Here is a 22,135-nt window from a genome sequence, read left to right on the forward strand (position 1 = left end):
AGTGAAGAGTTAAGAGAAAAACTAAGACTAAGTGATGAGAGCTAAACTGCAAACATCACATGGAGTTATGTTGTGCTGCCATGCATTTTCTGCACTACTCATTTACACACTGTTTTTGGAGTAGTGAAAACTATAGTAAAAAAAAAAAATGTATCTAAATACAGCATATGCTAAAAAGCCTTGAAAAGATGAGCAGCTTGTTTTTCCTTTGTGATTTTACTGGGTCAGTCAACCTTCACTACAGTACATGAATCTAGTGTGCAGCAGTGGAGAAAAATATCATTTATATATTATGGAAACCTATATTCAAAACAAATTAGACACTTCCAACGAGTAAAACATCTCTTAAATTATTTACCAATATTCATAAGACTACTCTAAAATGTTACTTAGTGTCAAATTTTTATAGGAAGATGCTGTCACATTAGAAATTAAATGTAAACTTAGGAATCCCATTTGTCTCTTAGAAAAATTTATCTTAATCTCCTTTGCCATTTAAGATGTCATTTTGATATTCCTAGATATGGAGAATTTCAAGTTAGTTAATTTTACAAATCATTCATTGAGCCATTTTCCTTATTTTCACTAGAAGTTATGAAGGTACCAAACCATTCATCTGGGTCCTTTTCTGGGCCCCCAAATGTGTCCTCTTGACCTATTTTCCTGAATTAGAACATAAACCCCTAGTTTGTTTTCTCTTCACTGCAATGCTAGCCCAGTGCACGTCCCCTAATATTTAATTTGATAGTAGCACACTGTACTTTCTTAATATTTCATTTGGATAATAATAATAGCAGTTCTCCCTAACATTAGCATGGTGCTGACCTCAGTGTTCAATTGTAAATACTACTTGCTGAACATAACTGATTACCTAAAATAGAAGTTTCTTTTTTGGGAATGGGAATCAGATGTGAAAAGTGATCTTTCTACCATTTGTTTGCAGAAACCTGCCAGCGTGGCAGTGCTGTAGATTATAAACTAGAGGTGACCAGGTCTTTTCTGGTGTAGAGAACCATGACTCTCCCCATTCCCTACCCTTGGCACCCAACCTGGCCACCCACCAGCAAGGGAAAGGGACTTGGTCCTCACCAATAAAATTAGCTGGGCTTATCCTTGGCTCTCTGGTCTTGGAAACTGGGCCCCTCAAAAACCGGCATCTGACCTCCCATACCAGTTTTCTCAGCAGTGCAGGGCCAATTCTTGTCCTGTTGCTTCCCGACGCTAAATAACCCTCCTTATGTTCTGATACCCGATGATATAGATTTAGGTGAAATGATCTTTGACACATGACATAGGTCCTCATTAGGGACAACATCCTTCATGTTGAAATGAGGTTTGAGGAAATGTTTGGTGATAGAGGGATCGCTGGGTTTGGAGCCTCAGTTTTTCCATAAGGCCAAGGGAGATTAACTCCCCCAGCCCTGAACCAACTCATAGAATTGTTAGGAGAATAATAAAAACTAATAGGCTTGAAGACCTTTGAAAACATTGAAAAGAATTACACAAATATAGCAGACATTATTGGTTGTCACGTCAGAGCCTTTTGACCATACTCTTACAGTTTTAACAAAGAGATCTGCAAAAATAACAGTTTCCTTGCTGAATGAAGTAGAACTTCAGAGACTCAACCAAGTACATTGACAATTAAGAGGGAAGGGGAAAGGCACAGACTTTGGAAAAACACAGTTCTGGGTTTGAGTCCAGTCTGTGTCACATTGAGCAGATGACTTAACTTCAGTTTCCTCAAATGTAAAAGGCGGAAATTTATCTTGCTTTAAAATCACTCTTGTGAGGGTTAAATGAAATAAGGTATACACAGCACCTATGAAGTTAGCTGGAGTTACTCAGTGCCCTTGGACTCTGGAGATGTATATACATATCATCTTGCAGATGTATATGCATGTCATACTCAGAACCCAGTAAATGTTTATTCCTTTCCCACTTTACAGATTCTTATGAAGAATAAATCTTCTCTTTTAAATCAGCTGGGTATGGTGACTCATGCCTATAATCCCAGCTATTTAGGAGGCTGAGGCAGGAGGATTGCTAAAGCTCAGGAGTTCTAGGCTGCAGTGAGCTATGATTGCACCACTGCACTCCAGCCTGGGTGACAGAGTGAGACCCCATCTCAATAAACAGATAGATAGATAGATCACTTTCCACTGACTCTGCTTGCAGGAATTCTTATTGTCCATTATCTTGTTCAGGTGGGCTAGCCTTGGGTATGACTGAAAATATAATGTAGTCTGTCCTACCCATATCTGATATCTCAATTATTTAGGTCTCACTTTACCAACAATATACATTTTGCACTACAAATTCTTTTTGGAAATTTAATGATGAATACACTCTTCTATCATGTACTAAGAGCTCATGTGATTAAGGAAATATTTGAAGGAGAGAACTTTAAGGATGTATTAACTATAAATTCTAGTAAGTGTATAGTTCTTCCTTTCTAATTTAATCAGGAATGCATGTGTCCAAGTGTCAGAGATGAAGATGTATTGGCTCAGGCCCAGCGTGTTTTGGATGGAGCAGACTGGCTGACTGCTGGTGCGGAGCCCGGGCCTCTGGTTCCCAGTCACTGCTGTGAGTTTTATAGCTGCAGAGTCTCTAGGTGTCTGGGCCATTTACTTAGCTCCCTCTTTCCTTTCCTCCTCCAGAAATTTGTTATACAACGAAGGTTAAGTACATGCAGTAAAACCTCTTCAAGTTTTGTTTCATGAAAACAACTGGTCCCTCCTGGAAAAGGGTGTGCTTTTTTTAGAGTCAAACCTAAAAACCACACAACCCACAGTGTCCTCTGGGGAACTCAGAGGCTGCATCAGGGCCCAGCTACAGAGAACAGCTCTTCTCAGATGCCTGGAAGCATCTATTTCTTCCAGGCCCTTTGGTGGCCTCTGTTTTGATTTCCTAATTGTGTGCTTTAGCTTAATCTGATAAGCTACCTCAAATCCTTTTGAAAGTAAGCAGGTTGTAAATCCTAAATAAATAAAACTACTGCAGCCACTGCAAGCCTGGTTTAAGGGCTCTCATCAAGGACAGTGATCTGACCTGCAACCTACTGTCCCCCCACATCCCGCAGTGGGCTGTGGGTGTGGGTGCAGTGACTGCCTCTCTGAGGCCCTCCTGAAGCTCTGGCTGCATTCTCTTGACAGCTGTGAAAGCGCCAGGGAGAAACAGTGTCCCAACATTTTGCTTTCCCTAAAGATGGAACAGGTGCAAGACAGGTAGAGTAACAATTAGAAATATACTTTATTATCAATTCAATTAGACATCCCAACTCTGTCCTCTTTTGCACAGGAACTTGGATGAAAAGTTGCTTGAAGTAGTATGAATTATCCTCTAAATGTATTCCTGAGACTGAAGCTCCAACTACCCAACCATTCAAACCAGAAACTTTGCTATTCTGTATCTTTCCTCTTCTTTTGTGCCCTCAGACAATCATTTGACCAGTCCTATGACTTCTACAAAGCCTGGATGCACATTAGAATCACCTTGGAATTAATAAAATGTGGTATACGTATACCATGGAGCATTACTCAACCATAAAAAAATGGTGATCTTGCGAGACCATTGTTCTTGCGAAGTATCGCAAGAATGGAAAAATAAACACCACATTTACTCAATACTAAATTGGAACTAATCGATCAACACTTATGTGCACATATGGAAGTAAAAGTCAAGGGAAATCAAGTAGGTGGGAGGGGAAGGAGGGGATGGGTAAATTCACACCTAATGGGCACAGTGCACACTAACTGTACAAAACCAAATTATGTAATCAAAACGTGTGTTTCTGTAAAATTCTGAAAAAAATTAATACGCAATTAAAAAAAGAAATCTAATACCTTAAATTTCAAGGGTTTTTAATTAACATATTTAGATCTCATTATTTATACTTCAAATAATTCATTCTTACCTTTCTTTAAATAAAATCATCTCATTGTTAACAGATTTATATAGCCTATGCCCACTATGTAAGGTAAATGGAATAATGGTAACAACTACTTCCATTTCAAAAGAGATGTGATGAAAAAAAGTTTAATTAAAATTTTAATGATTAAAAAAAAAGAATCACCTTGGAGGCTTTAAAAATACTGATGCCTGGGTCTTACCTGCAGACATTCTGATTCAGTGGTCTGGGTGTGGCATTGGGTATCGGTATTTTTTTTAAAACTCCCCAGGGGATTATAATGGCCATCCAGGGTGAGAACTGTGTGTCTAAATCCAGCTTTAGTCAATCCTATCCTTTCTACCAACACTGTCATTTTTTGGGTGCATGGCCTCATCCTGTCTTTCTTGGACTATTGAAATAGCCTCATAACTGACTTCCCTGCGTCTAGTCTTCCCCGAGCCATGCCACTGTTACAGATTATCTCTTTATAACACCAGTTTGACCTTTTTTTGGCCTCATGTCCTAAAATTCCCCTTTATATCATATGCAAATCCTTTTTTACCTTACATGGTAATCACTAACATTTATTAAAAAGTTGCTGAATGCCAGGCACTGTGCTGACCATAAATATTTCATTTGATCCTCAGAACAGCTTGATGAGATAGGCGGTAGCACCATTCCCATTTTACAGAGAGGAGACCGTGGTTTCCCAAGGTGAGTAAACTGCCCAGTCTTAGAAACAGTATGTGACAGAGGCAGAATTTAAATGCAGGCCTATCTGTGCTTTTAAACATTAAAACGTTTTACCCCCTTGTTCAGGTTAAAGCTAGAAGAATGAACACATAAGTTTATAGCCTCTCCTTTTAGAGATCCTACTGAAATATTTAAAAAGATAAAAGATGCTTAAACTTGCAAGTACAAAGAGAAGTGGAGAGAAGACATTCATTGATAAAACAGTTCAATCATATTTCAAAAGACAGAAAATGGATGGCTCTGATCTGCTCTAACTGGACCGAGGCTGCTACATCTTAAAGGACAAGTGGAGGCTGATTTATTTTTCGGTGACTAGAAGGACAGGCTCAGGGTTTGGAGCTGATGTGCGCAGCATGGCCTGGAGTTGGCCTAGGGCTGTGAGTGAATAATTGCCAATCTGCCTATCGCGTGGGCATATTCTTGGTGCCTTTCCCTCTCTTTGCTCCTAGAATTCAGGTAGACTTCCAGATGGGACAAGAGGAGTCCTTGCTGGAGAAACTGAGTGGTTCCCAGGAAAAGTTATACTAGGTATACTAGCATTTTGCAGTTCTCCAACAGGATGGTTTCCTAACCTTCACCCCATGGTGAAGTCAGCATGGAATGGGCTATGTGAGGGAAACCGCCTATTCGTTTTCTATTGCTGCTGTGACAAATTACCACAAACTGAGAGCCTTAAAACAGCATAAACTGATAACCTTTCAGTTCTGTAGATCAGAAATCCCACATGAATCTCGCTGGGCTAATATCAAAGTCTTGGCAGGGCTGTGATCCTTTCTGGAGCCCGGGGGGGGGGGGGGGGGGGGGGGGGATTCATTTCCTTGCCGGTTCCCAGCTTCTATAGATGCTGCTCTCCTTGGCTCTTGGTCTCCTTCCTTCATCTTCAAAGCCAGCAGTGCCGGCAGCGTCCTACTCACATGGCCATTTCCTGGGCCCTCTGCCTCCTTTTCTCCTTGCAAGGAGAGTCCTGACCACACTGAGCCTGTCTGGATTCTCCAGGCCCCTCTTCCCATCCTACAGTCCACGGATGACCAGCCTGAACTCCTTCTGGAATCTTAATTCCCCTTTGCCATATAACATAACACATTGGCAGGTTCTGGATGTTAAATCAAGGGCATCTTTGGGGGCCATGATTCTGCTCACCACACTCTCTCAACAAGAAAGGGAAAGAACAAAAACAACGGAAGTCTAAGAAACTGCCATAGCCACGAGGGACCTACAGAGACAATGGTAACTAAATGAAATGTGGGATCCTAGAGGGGATCCTGGGATAGAAAAAGGAAATTAGGTAAAAACCTAGGAAATCTGGATAAAGTCTGGATTTGGATTAATTACACATTGATATTGGTTCATTAATTATGACAAATGTACCATACTAGTAAGCTATTGATATTATCAATTTATTAATAATTAATAGGGAGAACTGGATATGGCATATGCAGAAAATCTCTATACTATCTTTACATGTTTTCTTCAAACCTAAAACTATTATAAAATAAAAATATTACTTAAAAAAAAGGAAAATGAAGGTTGCTCTTTAGGATGAAGGTATGGAGGAAAGGCTGTCTCATTATAACTCTTATTAAAAATTATATTTTTGAACCATGTACATGTATTCTTTTTCATAAAAATGTATATTATTTCTCATCTTTGCTTGTACTGTTTCCTCTTTCTGGAATGCCTTTTCCTCATCTTTACCCAGTAAATCTTTCTCAAATATTTAAGACCCAGGTCAAATGCCAAAGACTCTGTCAAGTTTGTACGAGTTTCCCCAAGCAAAATGAACCACTCCCTGACTTTGAGTTACCCTTGCATATGTAGTTATAAACATTGCACTGCATCATTATTATTTGTTCAGTGTCTGTCTCCTCTACCAGTACGTGAGCTCCTTGGTGGCAGAAAATATCTCATCTATCTTTGTATCTCCAATGTTATACAGTACCTGGCTCATGATAGACATTAAGAAATATATATTGAGTTAATGACTAGGAAGAATGAATCAATGAATGAATAAATTAATGGGAAGAGCAATCTACTAGAGAAACATTAGTTTACTCTCGGCATTCTTGAAGGCTGAGAAAGAAGAGGGAATTGTACTTAATATTCCTAACTACAAAGCCTTAGTCTGAACATGAGATCAAATCAAGAAAATTACCGTCTTGACACACACACTGGGAAGATAAGCTGGTGCCTAAACATTGGACTTGTTTGCAAAAGAGTGTATGAGTTTAATATGAGCTCAGCATAAAATATGCATGAAATACCTGTAAGAAAACAAGATTAGGTGCTCACTAAAACTGTGAAGAAAACATACTATTTTGTCTATTAAAATAATAGAATAAATTACCTGTCACAAAGTGGACTTAATGATATACATTTAAAATACTTGTACGATTAAATGCAATGAATCTAGTGTAGTATACAGAGGATCCAAACATTAAAAAAGCCTTGTTTAAACAGTGTTTTAAATCTGCTTTGTTCAATTGTATTTCTATGATTCTGACTTCCCACTTCCTGTAGAATAAAATTCAAAGTCTTCACCATGCAAGAGGAGGTCCCTGCTTGCGCCCTCTCCTGCTCCCTGTGTCCTGCCTTTCAGTTTCTTGAAGGCCCCCAGCTCTCTCCCTTGCTCCCTCTTCCTGGCGTCCTCCTCCCTGCTCTGTGAGTGTCTGCCAGTCCTTCACGCCTCAGCGCAAATGTCCCCTCCTCAGGGAGAGCCTCCCTGACCATCTTATCTTAAATAACCCCACCTCCAAGTTACTCTCTCTGACATCACCCTGTCTGTATCCTTTATTGCATGTATCACAGCTGGTAATTATCAAGCTTATTTATTTGCTTGTTTTCAGATTTTAGCTTTTATTTGCTTGTTTGTGTCTTGCCTGTCTCCGTGCTAGAAAATAAGCATCACCTCTGTGCCAGATAACTACTGTGTCCCAGAGTTCAAGGTTAAGACTGAGGGCTTCATGACCCTCTGCTGGGACCCCTGGAAGTGTATCAGGGAAGGGGTGCAAAGAAAGGGGGATTACCTGGCTCAATATTCTCTCTTCGGCTCTTGGTTCAGGCCTGAGAGAGACAGTGTCTAAGGAACCATTAATTAGGATTCACTATGTTTTTTCTCTTTGAGTATAAGGCAGCCTTCTCCCACTCCAAAATATGTGCATTAATGTGTGATTTTCAGAGATTCGAATTCAAATGGCTTTTTAGGAATACATCACGTGCAAAAGTAGGAGACCAATCTGTATAGTATGCAAAATGCTTGCCAGAAGGCCCTTCGCATGGCCTGGAATGGTTTCTTGCTTCCTTGTGTTTTATCTTGAGTATCCACTCTGCTGCCCCTGTATTCCAAGCCCTGCCATTTCTGTGGGCAGCAAAGAGAACTTCTGAGCCTATTTCTTCTAATAGAAAACATAACCTCCCAGACCTGGGCCCCATCAGGCAATGTATTCCCGGTTGAGCAGAAACATATGTATCATTACGCTTTCTAAGCAATATTGCTTTTTAACCCTTTCACTGTCGTTTGAACTGCCCTAAGGGGGGAAAAAAAAGAAAAGCAACAGAAAGGAAAATCATTCATAATATAAATGATAAGATGCAAATTTTGAGTTCAGAAAGAGGAACTGATGCAAACTTACAACAGCAGTTTCTAAGTGTAGTCAGATTATAAAAACATGAATGAACATATGGCTCAAAGGAATTAAAAACACAAATAGTAAATAAACATATTAATAGATAATGTTCAGCTTAAAAAACATTTAAAGGCCAAGCATGGTGGCTCACGCCTGTAACCCTAGCACTCTGGGAGGCAGAGGCAGGAGAATCACTTGAGCTCAGGAGTTCGAGACCAGCCTGAGCAAAAGTGAGACCCTGTCTCTACCAAAAAGAGAGAAATTAGCCGGGCTTCATGGCCCACACCTGTAGTCCCAGCTACTGGAGAGGCTGAGGCAGGAGGATCGCTTGAGCCCAGGAGTTGGAGGTTGCAGTGAGCTATCATGACACCACTGCACTCTACCCAGGGTGACAGAGTGATACTCTGTCTGAACTCCTCTCACAAAAAAATTTAAAGATATTCAAATTCAAGTGATTTAGTGATATCACCATGTCCCCAGTAAATTACGAACCACTAATATAGTAGAAATTTAGATTTGGCAGGGCAGAGGACAAAGTATTAATAGTATCACTGAATGATGTAAATATCTTGAAAATTAGAGAACTTTCTGGAGGGCATATGATTCACATAGGAGCCATCAAATTGGCCATGGTCCTTGCCCTGGTAAGCCCATGTTTAAAAATATATTCTACAGAAATTCTTGAAAGAAAGAAATGCTTACCTGCACTAAGATGTTTATAGCTATTCTATTTGTAGTGACAAACCAACATCAACAACAAATACAAAACAAACTGGAAATAATGAAAATGGACTATAATTGGCATATTGATTCAATATCTTGGCATTAAAATGGTAGCTATATGGACTATATGGACATGTGAGAAAGTGTATGTTAAACAACACTAAGTGAAAACATAGCATTGCACAGTGCTTATAATTCTGTCCATACATCTTAAAAATATAATCATGTAAAAACTGAGTATTGGAAGAAGTTATAAAAGATTGTACTGGTTATTTCTAGAGATGGGACCCTTTAGTTTTTAAAAATATAATTGCCTTGATGTTTGCTTCTCGTTTATTGCGACAATCATTAAATATATTCTAATTGAAACTTTAGCAAACTGAATTTTAAAACAAACTCCATATTGGGTAGTGTGGTGATGCTCTCACCCTCCGTGGTCAGAATGAGTGAGAGCTCTGGTGTGCCTGTCTCTGCAGGGCAAGTGTGGTGCAGGAGAGAGCACTCTAGTCGGTCTCTTGCCAATCCTGTAGGCGCTGAGGCAGCTACCTTTTCTCTTCTTCTGCCTTCATAACAGAACTCTGATTTTTAGCTAAGCACAGTCACTATGCAGTGAATACTGCATTTTCTAACCTCTTTTGTGTTTATGTGCAATCGGGTGACAGAGTTCTGGTTAATAGCATATAAACAGATATGTTATGAGTAACTTCCGAGAAGTACCCTTTAAAAGAGAGGGTGGGTTTTTCTCTTCTTTCTACTTCACACTTTCTCTGGAAAGCAGATGTGGTGGCTGGACCTCCAACAGCTTTGTTAGATCACAAGTTGGATACTAAATGCTAAGGATAGTGGAACAAGATAGAAACCTTCTCCCTGAGATACCACAGAACACTGCTTCAGCCCCAGGTTCAGAATTATAGAAATTTTACTTAAGTGAATAAAATCTTCTGCGTCCAAACTACTGTTAATTTGAGTTCTTTTATTCCTAGCCAAATTAAAACCAAAGTAATATAGTGCCCTTTGTCAGCTTACTTAAAATTCTGTATACTTTGTCTCTTAATTTTAAAAAGAGTGAATAGGACTAGATCATTTCTAAATTTCCTCACTGCTTTAACATTTAAAAAAAATCTAAAGTGGACATCTCCTATTATGTACCAATGAATGATTAGAGTTTTTCTCCTCAAGATTTATCCAGAGTTTTAAAAAAATTATTTTTAAAAGTTACTGATACTGCTTGATGCAAAAGTAATATAAGCTTGTCACCCAAAAAAGATAGAAAATATAGATAGACAAAAGAGGGAAAATAAGTTATAATTCACTTTTCTACATACTCGCTGTTAATATTTTGGAATATACTGCTAGTCATTGTTCTGTATATGTATGTTGTATCTACTTTTTATAACCTTTTTCCATTCACTAAATTGTGTATACACTTCCAGTTCATTTAATATTCTTCTAAATGTCATTTTTAAAGAAGATATTTTATTCCATTTCATGAATAATGTACCACACTTAACCAATCTCCTATTTTCAAACATTTAAGAAGTTTTCATGTTTTTATTCTTATACATAGCACTGCTATGGGTTGATTTTTAGCCCAATCTTTGCACATTATATTTACCTAACACGCTTTCTAGGTTAAAAGGTAGGCAAAATCGTATTGTCACATTGTCCTCCAGAAATTTGTACCAATTTATCTCTCCCCCAGTCCTCCCTCACCAATGTATAAGAGTGTTACATTCCCTGTATGTAACTGTACTAACGCTGGACACATCTGTCTATTTATTCCAGTCTTTGTTCATGTTCCTTAAGTTTTTAAAAACTGTGGTAAAATATACATAATAAAAATTACCATCTTGACCATTTTTAAGTGTACAATTGAGTGGCAGTAAGTATCTTCACGTTGTTGTGCAATTGTTACCACTATTCGTCTCTAGAACTTCTTCATCATCATAAACCAAAACTTTGTACCTATTAAACAATAACTCCCCATTCTCCCTTACTGCCAGCCCCTGGCAATCACCTTTCTGCTTTCTGTGTCTATGAATTTGACTAACTTAGGGACTTCATAGAAATGGAACCATATGGTATTTGTTTTTTTGTGACTGGCTTATTTCACTTAGCATAGTGTTTTCAAGGTTCATACATGTTGTAGGGTGTGTCAGAATTTCCTTTTTTTTTAAGACTGCATATACACAGTGTATGTATAGACCACATTTTTATCCATTCTTCTATTGGGTTAGTTCCACCTTTTGGCTATTGTGAATAATGCTGCCATGAACATGGGTGTACAAATATCTCTTCTAGTCCCTACTTTCAATATGCTTGGGTATATCTAGGGTGCGATTGCTGGATCATGTGGTAATTCTATGTTTAATTTTTTGAGGAACAGCCATACTGTTTTCCATAGTGGTTACACCATTTTACATTCCCACCGACAGTGCACAAGGGTTATAATTTCTCCATACCCTGGCTTATTTTCTGTTTTTTTGTTTAATAGTAGCCATCCTAATAGGTGCAAGGTGATACTTTATTGTGGTTTTGATTTGCATTTCCCTAATGATTAGTGATCTGAGCATTTTTAAATGTGCTTATTTGTATATCTTCTTTGAAAAAATGCCTGTTCAAATCCTTTGCTCATATTTAAATGAGGTTTTTTGTTGTTAAGTTATAGGAATTGTTTGTATATTCTGGATATTATCCCTTTATCAGACATATGGTTTGTAACTATTTTCTCATTCTGTAGTTGCCTCTTTACTCTTGATTGTGTCCTTTGATGTACAGAAGTTTTTAATTTTGATGAAGTACAATGTATCAATTTTTAAATTGTGTTGCTTGTGCTTTTGTATCATATATAAGAAATCATTGCCAAATCCAATGTCATGAAGTTTTTCCCTTATGTTTTCTTCTAAAAGTTTTAGTTTTAGCTTTCATGTTTAGGTCTCTGATCCATTTTGAGTTAATTTTTGTGTATGATGTATGGTAAGGGTCCAACTTAATTCTTTTGCATGCAGATGTACCTTAGTTAAATTCTAATTTTGTCATTTTGTTCATATAGTTCATATTTTTGGATATTTTGGTTAAGCAAAGTACTCTTTGTTTGCTGTTATAAATGAAATTCCTCCATTTCTCATTCCCCCCATACGCATATACAGTTACATTTTCTAACCGCTTTTTACTGGCTTGTAGGAAATGCATTGTTTTATTTCTTTTCTACTCATGGCTATATAACTGGGTTCTCTTATTGGTTCTGAATTTTTCAGTTGAATGTCCAAAAATTTCCAGGTAGATAGAAATATTGTTTGTAAATACCTCATGAAATTTGGGAAACATAATTCTTTGCCCAAAACTGAGAAAATGAAGTTTTCTACTCTCAGTGACATGGGACTGTGATTAACCTTAATGCCATGGACGCACATGTTTTGGTTGTATAACAGCTGTGCTGGCACATCACACAGCTCCTCTCTCTATAGACATAGATTTGCTTCTAGCACCTGCCTGATCAAAGTGTGGTTCCCAGACCAGCTGCAGCAGTGCCACCTGGGAGCTTGTTGGAAATGCAAATTCCTGGACCCCACCGCAGACCTACTGAATCAGAATATGAACTTTAAGATCCCCAGGTAATTCGTATGACATGCTAAAGTTTGAGAAGCACTGCTTTAGTCAATGAGATAGCATTTCTTCCTTTCCCTTTATGTTTTTCTTCCATTTCCTAACCATAAGTAATTAGACACTATAAAACACTAGCAAAAGATCTTTCAAAAATAGCAATAAGTAGACTGTGAAATAATAGGATGCTAGAAGGGAAAGCAGGCTCGGGAAACACCTACTTCAGAGCTTCCAAAATTTAGTCTTCATAATAGTTTCATGGTTTTGGATGTAGTGGGATATCCGTTGTACGATTATTTACCTAGTACTTTTCTTTATATGAACTTACATTTTTTTAAACTGTAAGTTTAAACTTTAATTTGCTTTAAGTGAAAGTTTATATGACTTCCACAAAACAAAACCTGTGTTACTTGCCAAAAATAGAGCATAACTGTAAAAATAAGTAGAGAACAAAGGAATGTTATTAAGACATAAAAATTAATGATGAATTACAGGTAATAATCTAGTTATAAAAAAATCTAAATAGCTTCCTCAGTGGAAGTATGGAGGCCATGTATGATTGACTGGTAGCTTGATGTTGCTAAATCAAAGACTAAGATGAGATTCTACATCAATGAAAATATTTTTAAAAGTTATTTAAAAGCTAACAGGCTTACTACCTTAGATCTGTACCAGGTGCAGTTCTAAGAGCTTTAATGCATATTGAATTCTCACAAGGGCCTCACGAAGTATTTAGCGGCACCCTTCATGTTTAACAGAATAGGAAACTGGGGCTTAAAGAGGTGAAGCAACTTGTCAGAGGTCACAGAGTTAGTTGGCGGCAGAGTGAGGCTTTGAACCCAGGCATGCCCAGGGTCCAGCACCTGCAGCTGTTTAACCAGCACCAAGAAGTCCAAGTCAGGTGTGTATTTAGTTCAACAGAGCAAAGATAAGTTGTCTGCTTTTCTAATATACTAATATTCACTGATACAGACTTTTTACAATAATCGATTGTCCACTTTTGAAGGGGATAGCTTGACATATTACTGATAGAGGCAATGATGTGACTAGGAATTCAGGGACTAAGAATCCAAGTCAAGGATGAACAGTACCTTCTGTCACCATATCTCTGAGTAATTATGGTCAAGAGTCAGGCTCCTGGGTCCTGTGTTCATTATGTGCAATCCTATAATTAAAGTGCTGTCATGATTTGCATTATCAATGCATGGCAGAGCCCCATCCAAACAATAATATGTGGGAAATCACGGGTTTCATGTGCTAGTTATGTACATGTATTTTCTAATCCATATTAAAATATACACATAATTACTAAATTTAAAAAATGTTTGTCCTTGTACTCCCTAAAATTCATGCTTTTGGAGTTATCAATCAAGTTCAATCCCACATTGTAAAAGACAAGAAAACTGATATTTATGGATACACAGAAGCTGTGGGACTAGAACACTGAACTCTGCCCCCCCCCCCCCCGGCTGTCTCCTCTAATTTTTGTGTCCTTGTGTCCTTTTAAGCTAACACAGCTGGTCACTCTTCATAATGAGACACAGTATGATTTACTGGTAAAGTGATTGGCATCTTTACTGTAGGAAATGTATAGGGTTGAGATGAATTGCAATCCTCAAATGTAGGTGTGCAAGACATACGGAGTTTTGTTAATCATATGAAATTCCCACCCTTGAGCTTGCAGGCCACCAGCCTGGCAGGAAATCTAACTGCAGCATGCCTAGAGCGTCCCCTTCCCCAGCCCCAGATGTGTGAGTCCAGGAGTCATAGGCAAAAAAGGCCTAGCTGCAGTTCACAATGATGACCACCTCTGCCAGCCTGTTGGTTCTCTCTTTCTGGGGCTTTCCTGTTTCTGGGATGCCCAAGGGCCTGGCACTCTTTGGTCAAGTGTAGAGGCCTCTGCCTGAGCCATAATCACTCTCTGGCTCCCAGGAGTCATTCCTGTAGAGAGTTGCCCCTATTTGACATGGGCTACCTGCATCTTCTTTTATATTTTTCAAAAGTGTGGGCTCTGAGAAAGACAGAGTCTTGGACACCAAGCTGCTTTTGCTTTTTGTGAAGCCATTCTCAGGGAAAGAAGTCATAAAACCTGGCTCCCTGCTTAAAATGAGGAAAAGGGAGAATATAGGTACTATGGTCTAAATGTCCTCCAAAATTTCATGTGGTGGAACTTAATCCCCCTTATGGTGGTGTTAAGAGTTAGGGCCTTTTGGGAAGTGATTAAATCATGATGGCTCTGCCCTTATGAATGGATTAGGGCCTTATGGAGGGGGCTAGAAGGAACCAGCTTAGACCCTTTTCGCTCTCTTCTGCTCTTCCACAGAGCAAGGACATAGAGTTCATCCTCTCCGGAGGACACAGCAAGAAGGCACCACCTTGGAAGCAGAGAGCAGCCCTCATTGGACACCAGGTCTGCTGACAACTTGATCTTGGACTTCCCAGCCTCCAGAACTGGGAGAAAATAAATTTCTGTTCTTTATAAATGACCCAGCTTAAGACATTTTGTCATCACATCATAAATGGGCTAAGACAATAGGGAAAACAGTTTAGTACATTACCCTTGCACACACAAAATAATTTAATTTTAACCAAAGATATGAATAATAATTAAAAACTGCAAACTTTTCAGAAATGGTCTTCAGTGATGAGTCATAAGTGGTTGTGAGAACATTCTATTACGTGTTCTCCCAAAAGGCAAGCCTGCCTTTGACACCCTTCTTCCCCCAAACCAACTGCTTACACAACCCTTGGTGAAAAAGTATTATACTTATTAAGGGTAAATTCTTCAGGTATTTTATGCATTTTATGCATTGAACTTGCTTGATGACTGAAATCTAATATTTGGCAATTTCCTTTTTAACGGGGGTGCCCACCACCTTCCCTCTGGGTTTAAGGCTAGTACAGACACTTGGGCACCCTGTGCCTGGCCCCACCGGCCTCCCCTCTGAGAGCTGGTGAGGGCCGGTGGGTGCCCTGGCACAGCTGGGTTGTCTCTGCCGACTGATGACTGGCGTCAGGGAAGACGGCCTGAGTGCACGAAGCTGGCCAGCCCCTGCTTGGGCGAGAGCCAAGGATGTTGGAGCCTGTTTCCTGCCGTGGGGAGGGTGCAAGCGCTGAGCAGAAGGTGGCCTTGAATGTGGCAGAGGCTACAACCCCATTCCGTCCCCTCCTCTCCTAGTCATTTTCCTTCCTCCTCCCATGCCCAGGCACCCGCCTGCGGCCACTCTGTTAGCTTCCAGCGCTAACAGCCCAGCAGGACCCAGTGCCTTCCTTCCCTCTGGCTCCCCCACAGGGTCAGGGTGCTGTCCTGTTTGTCCTTTCCCTGGACAATCGAGCCACTCGCTCTGCCCCTGACTTTCAGAGTACAGCTACCTTCAGTCATTCCTGGGGACACACCCGCCCCCCAGAGGGGAATCTACTCTTGGTGAGTCCAAGATGATTTTCTGTCACTTTTCTTCCACACAAACTTCATTTCTGTGGGCATTCTATTAAATGTGTAAAAAACTCAGTCACACAGACAAAGGAAAAGATCGATGTCCATGCACAGCCCGACAGCTCATCGTGATCTGGGCAAGGCCTGGATTCAGGGTCGGGGTCTGCTGCTGCTGGCGGTGTGATCTCGGTTGGGAAAGTCATTGGCCCTCTCTGGGCCCCAGTCTCCTCATCTATGTGGTGTGTAGAGGAGGTGGAATGGATGATACCTACCTCGCAGGTATGCTTATTGATTTATACAAATAAATTAACCAAAAATCAGTGAAAGTCTGTATGTTTTTGACAACTTCATGTAGCCCCGGAATTCAACCTGTATCTTGGAAGGGAGAGGACAGGCAGCCCCCACCGAGAATCTGAAAATGTCTCAAATGAGCATTTCCTCAAGTTCAAGCCATGCATCCTACCTATTTTGAAGCTGCTTGGTGGTCTCCAGGTCTCTCCTCCTTTTCAAGTCTTGGCTCTTGTCTGCCCCCCACCCCCAGCTAGCTGTCCTTTTGCCAGAGTTCCTCCTGCCCCCAGGGTCCAGCAGCTCCATCTGGTCCTCCCCTGGGTGGCCTGGGAGCACCAGATGCCAGGAAAGGCAGAAGAGTCCTGAACTGTGGTGTCTCTTAGGGGGTGAACCCAGAAAATAATCAGTCAGCCTTTCACTACCTGGATGAACAATCCTGTAAGTTTTTCTCTTAGGCTTTTATGTCAAAACAACTGCCTGACCCAGGTGAGAAGGGGGAAAGGAGAAAAAGTCTGTCCTGTGGCATAAACATTCAGTTCAGAGCTGAAGTTAAGGGTGTGTGTGTGGGGGGACTGTTACACTTTTGGGGGAAGAGCATCTCGTGGGGGGTGTGGGGTCTTGGGTTTTCAGATCAGCTACCGTAATGATTCCACTGCTTTGGAAAGGCTCGCTTTGAAATTTAGTCACAAAAGTCAGATGTACAATTTAGGAATATCCATCACCGACCAGATAGGAAGACTTCTGAATTCCTTTTACTCCCTAAGTCCACGGTCTCTGACCCATACCTGATCATTCATTCACTGGCTCAGCATTCGTAAGTGCCTCCCAGCGTAGGCCCCGGCCAGGACTGCAGCCTTGGGCTCAGCCCCTGAGTATCCCTGAGCCCAGCCAGGTGTTGCACTGCTTGTGGCTGCTGGTCACCAGCTTATTTGGAAGCCTGGTTGAAAGCACCACATTTTCAAAGCTTTCCCCATGCTGAGATCATTGCCTGCCTGTCACCTGATGAAATCCGAAACCTGTTTCATTTTGTGTGGATAAAACTAGCTACTGGTACTTGTTGTACAAGTGCTTTTTAATTTTGCATTTAAATTCTGAGAGTCCCTTGGATGGTATCATTTTGAAACCTGACTCTAAAAATACCAAATTATAAAGAAATTACAGCACAATAGGTATTTTAATCACATTTTATAGCTTGCAATCAAGTTAACAAATAAAAATTACTTCAGTATTATTTTTTTAAACATCCTGTAATTAGCCCTCTTGTTTTCCATCTTCTTGGAACATGATGAGCTTTTCCTCTGTGGTTATGCGTGTTGCTCAACCACAGAGCAACATGAGAGGAGTGGTGTCTATCTTCTAGCCAAGTAAACTTTCATTTCTTTATTTAAGAAAATCCTCTTGATGGATTTGTACCTTCCTGAAGTAACTTTCAGCAGTGTTCCCTGATGAAGCTTACTTTCTTAATCATAATATAATCGCATAGACACTTTACAGGTGCCTCCACAGCCCTCCCCTGTCCTTCTGTGACCGTCACAAGAAATGCATTGGGGGCCTGTGACCCAAACCACTCTCCTTTCCCTAACTCTCCCTTATGTTTCCTCCTTCCATTAATTTATTTTCTCTATAGCTTAAAAACAGATTGAGATATTCAACAAGAATGATCTGGGAGGGTGTCTTGTCACTGTAATTTCCAAATTGTAAAAAACGTTTTATTTTTAGTTTGTTACATAAACATTTGCAGAGCAGTGAAATTATCTGCCATCCGTGATAGCAGACTTTTGGGAGGTCTGTGGTCACAGTCTCATTTCAAAGTTACAGTCAGAATCTGATGAAATCACAGTGGGTGTTGCAAGAAACACCTTTGTAGAAATGTGGAGATTATTCTGAAATTGCTTAGTGTATTCTTTTAAATATATAGTCCCATGTACTGCTCATGAATTGTAATTAGCATGGGTGTTTTGTCATCCTGTAAGTATTGTCAATGGCTTTTGTAAGTATGCATTTGCTTTATAATTACTCCGTGTAAATGAATGCCAGCCACATACATGTTCACCTTTAATCACCTTATGGCTCTGCTGAAGACTTAATTACCAAGGAAGAGGTGGGATCCTTTAAGCCAGCTCTGTAATCCCTTCTAAGGCATGTTCATTGTGGGATATTTAGAATTCCAAGTTGTTTATCTCAATTTCTACTTGCTTCAATGTATATTGTATTCATTTATTCATTCTGTCTTTATTGAGTGTTATCTACACATCAGGAACTGTTCTAGGTTCTAAAGACAGGCAGAAGTGTCAGAAAACACTTTACCCAACATTTTCAGTCCAAATCCAAATAACCAACACCATTAATTTGGAGCAACTCAAAGTGAGCCCTGGATTATTAAGCGGAACTGGCAAACAATCTGGGGAACATGTTTATTACTTCTATCTAACATCATCTGCCAGCAACTTCATGTCATTGTGGGTGATAACTCTTGGAAACTTATTTAAAAAAATGTTGGTTTCTTTCAACTGCAGATAAGATAAAGTGTTACAAAATGCTTTACAAACTCTAAGATGCTACAGAAAGGTGTAACACTTTTGCTGTTATTCATTCACATTGAGATGCTCTCATTTTTGCTATTCTGACTGTTGATTTTTTTCAGAGATCAATATAAGGGCTGCGATTTTGGAAAGTGACATATGGATGAAAGTGAATCTGCATGGACAGAACCTGATCATGGTGAGACCTTTTTTCTTGTCTTCCTTCCTTGGGTAATTTTAGTCTCATCCCTGTATGCTTTCCTTAAAGGAACTATTTCGAGGGAAATTATATCTACTTTCCTCAAACCATCACTATGAAATAGAGAGTGGCAATTTTATAGTATTTGGTTCCAATAAGATAAAAATAAACACAAATTACATCCATTTAACTTTTATTTTAAATCATCTGCTGGGATTCTGGTCTTCTTCTAGAAACATAATTGTGTATCAGTTAACGATCCAAGTTAGGAAGATTATAGGTATAATTTAGGGCAATAAAATGACTGGGGAACATTTTCTATAACTGTAAATTTGAAATGAAATCTTTAGAAACAGCTAAATGACTTTTGGCAAAGTTAAATCTTGGCCAAACCAACTAAAGATGATTGGTGATATATCTAGTTCTCCAGATCAAGTGTCTGTTACATTTTGAGCTCTGATTGTTGACTAATAAATGTTCCAATTACCTACCTGTTTAGCTACTTTAGTTTAGCTTATTTATCTACTTTATTTTTGGTGTGTTAAGATTTTGGTTGATATGTGTCTGTTTCAGTTAGGATATAGATTTGGGTGCGAGTGACAGAAACCCAAAATAACAGTGGCTTAAATAAAGATAGGAGTTTATTTTTCTTTCATATTAAAGTCCAAGATGGTTTAAGAACTCTGTTTTACTACATCATCAGGGGCCTATGCTTCTTCTGCATAGTCCAAGATAACTTATCTCCACGTCTATATTCCACCAGCACGGGAGGGGCAGGTGAAAGTGAAGGGCGTGCCCCATCCCTTCAAGGGCACAACCTGAAAGTTGCACACATCACTACTGCTCAAATCTCATCAGCTGTAACTAGATCACATGGTCACACCCAACTGCAAGGGAGCCACAAAATACTGTCTCTGTTTTGATTGGCTATGCGCTCAGTTAAATAATTGTATTTTCTATTACTGCAGAAGAAGGGGAGAATAGACATTAGGGAGCAACTAGTGGTTTTAGGCCAAATATTGTATTAAACACCCACTCATCCTCAAGGTCAATGCTATAAACTAGTAGTTTTCAAAATGTGGCCTCTGGACCAAAGGCGTCAGCATCACCTGGGAACTTGATAGAAATTCAAATTTTTCCAACCCTTCCTAACCCTCATCAATTCCTGAATCAGAAACTCTGGAAGTGGAGCCCAGCAATCTGAGTTTTAACAAGCCCTCCAGGTGCCTCTGATGCCTGCTAAAGTTTGAGAACCACTGATCTAGGGCATGGTTTTCCTAACAGCCAGAAGGGAGCTGGGCCTTGGAGGAGGAGATGAGTCAGGAAGACCCAGGAATACTCAGCTCCTGACCCTTGACTGCTCTGGTCCTTGTGAAGTCACCCCGTGTAAATCCCTCTTCCGGAGGTCCTGCTCAGTGACCCAGCAGCCCGGTCCATGCTGTTTGGTGGGAAGATCATGGGATTACAGGTGACCTTTCTCAGCAGCATGCTGCACTGTTTTGTGAGCCATTTTTCTCTTATGTACAATGAGCTGAGGGTAGGGAGGGAGAGCAAATGACCTTGCTGACCTTCTCCAGCCCTGCCAGCTAGCGGTTCTGTGCATGGCTCTGCTTGCTTGCTGGAGTCATGGTTTCATCCTTCCCCACCAGCAGCAGAGATGGCGCAGTCTGGAGCTTAAAAACAACCCCCCCAGAGTCAGGCAGTTTGGGTTTGAACCAAGGCGGCCTCACTTGTTAGCTGTGTGACCTTGGGCAAGTTGCTTAACTTCTCTGGGTGTCAATTTCCTCACCTGGAAAGTAAAGATAATAAAGTTAATTCACTGGGCTGTTTGGGGGATTAAATGAGATGTGTATGTGTGGAGAACACATTGCATAATGCCTGGCATGAAGTAAATGCTAAGTAAGTGTAGCTATTTCCATGGTGTGTGTTTTGTACTTCATTGGGACACATATCAATTGAACAATTGTTTCTTTCCATGTACCTCTCTTTACGTGGGAAATCTTTGTCATGGGATTATTTTCTCTTTTGTGAGCTCTTGCAAACCTCAGTAAAGAGAGGCCAAGTTGACACATAATTTTCTGGAAATCTCAAGGCTTCCTTACATAGAAAAAGGCACAACTCTATTAGTAATGCTGCCTTACACACGGACATCCATAGACTCCTTCAGATACATTTCACTTGAGCCTTCTATATAAGGGAAAGGCAGCTTTATTCTTATTTTACAGATAAGGAAACAGAAGCACTGGAAGATTAGGCAGCTGAAATAAGGTCACCCAACAAGTTGACGGGGAGCCTCGATTCAAGCTTTCATGTCGGAGTTGGATGGCTGCACAGAAACCAAGGTTCAGCTCCACGGTAAAAAAAGCTGTTCTTTTCTGTTTCTCCCAACAGCCTATAAACTCCTTGCATCTCCCAGTCCTCACATTACCTTTGGATCCCCAGAACCTGGCACAGAGTAGGTGCTAAGCAAATGTTTATTAAATGAAAAATGAAGAAAAGATATAAAGTCTTTGGATTCCTATCTACACAAGGGCTCTTTGCATTTTATGCACCACTTCTCTTTTGCAAGTGTTTGGAATCATGGCACAAAGTTTATAGATGGAAAAGCTTCCTCTGCTCCCCCTGGGAACATGGCTTATCCTGCTTGTCCCTGGTCCATGGCCTGCCAGCATATGGAATGGTACATGTGGCGCTTGTTTACCCCTCTCCCTTCCTCTGGGACTCACCAGCCCCAGCCTTTCCCTCAGTCCTCAGTCCTAGAGTTGTTTTTATAGGCGCTCTGCAGAGCACATGTTCCTGGGTGGGCATCCAACTTCTCTTACTGTAACGTCTTTTACCCAAACGGCCAATTATGTTGCTGACGTCCCTCAACTCCAAAGATGGGGGGAGGGAAAAGATGAATCAACGTAATGGGAGAATCCCGCCTCTCAGACATCACACGCGCTCTCTCCCCCTTCACCCGCTTAGATCCCTCCCCCCACTGTCAACATTGGTGCCTGTCAGCTGGTGACTAGACACTTGAGCAGACTTTGCCAATTAGAGGAGTCACACCTCCTGGTTGGCAGGCGCAGGCTATTGTTCCTGGGTCCCCAGCAG

The 22,135-nt window shown here is 40.3% G+C and overlaps 1 long non-coding RNA gene across 2 annotated transcripts in view; it reads left to right on the forward strand.

Moving 5' to 3' along the window:
* Positions 1-21,325, forward strand: part of LOC123632216 — a 42,796-nt gene extending 21,471 nt beyond the window's left edge. Inside the window, exons 5-6 of one of the 2 annotated variants that reach the window (XR_006733303.1) lie at positions 18,963-19,039; positions 21,265-21,325. This is a non-coding gene — a long non-coding RNA (uncharacterized LOC123632216). Of the gene's footprint in view, positions 1-18,962; positions 19,040-20,323; positions 20,395-21,264 lie in introns of those variants that run through there. The other variant, XR_006733302.1, reaches the window with a different exon arrangement.
* The last annotated feature ends 810 nt before the right edge of the window (positions 21,326-22,135 follow it).

Source organism: Lemur catta, chromosome 2 (genome assembly GCF_020740605.2).
Source record: "Lemur catta isolate mLemCat1 chromosome 2, mLemCat1.pri, whole genome shotgun sequence".
Taxonomy (NCBI): domain Eukaryota; kingdom Metazoa; phylum Chordata; class Mammalia; order Primates; family Lemuridae; genus Lemur; species Lemur catta.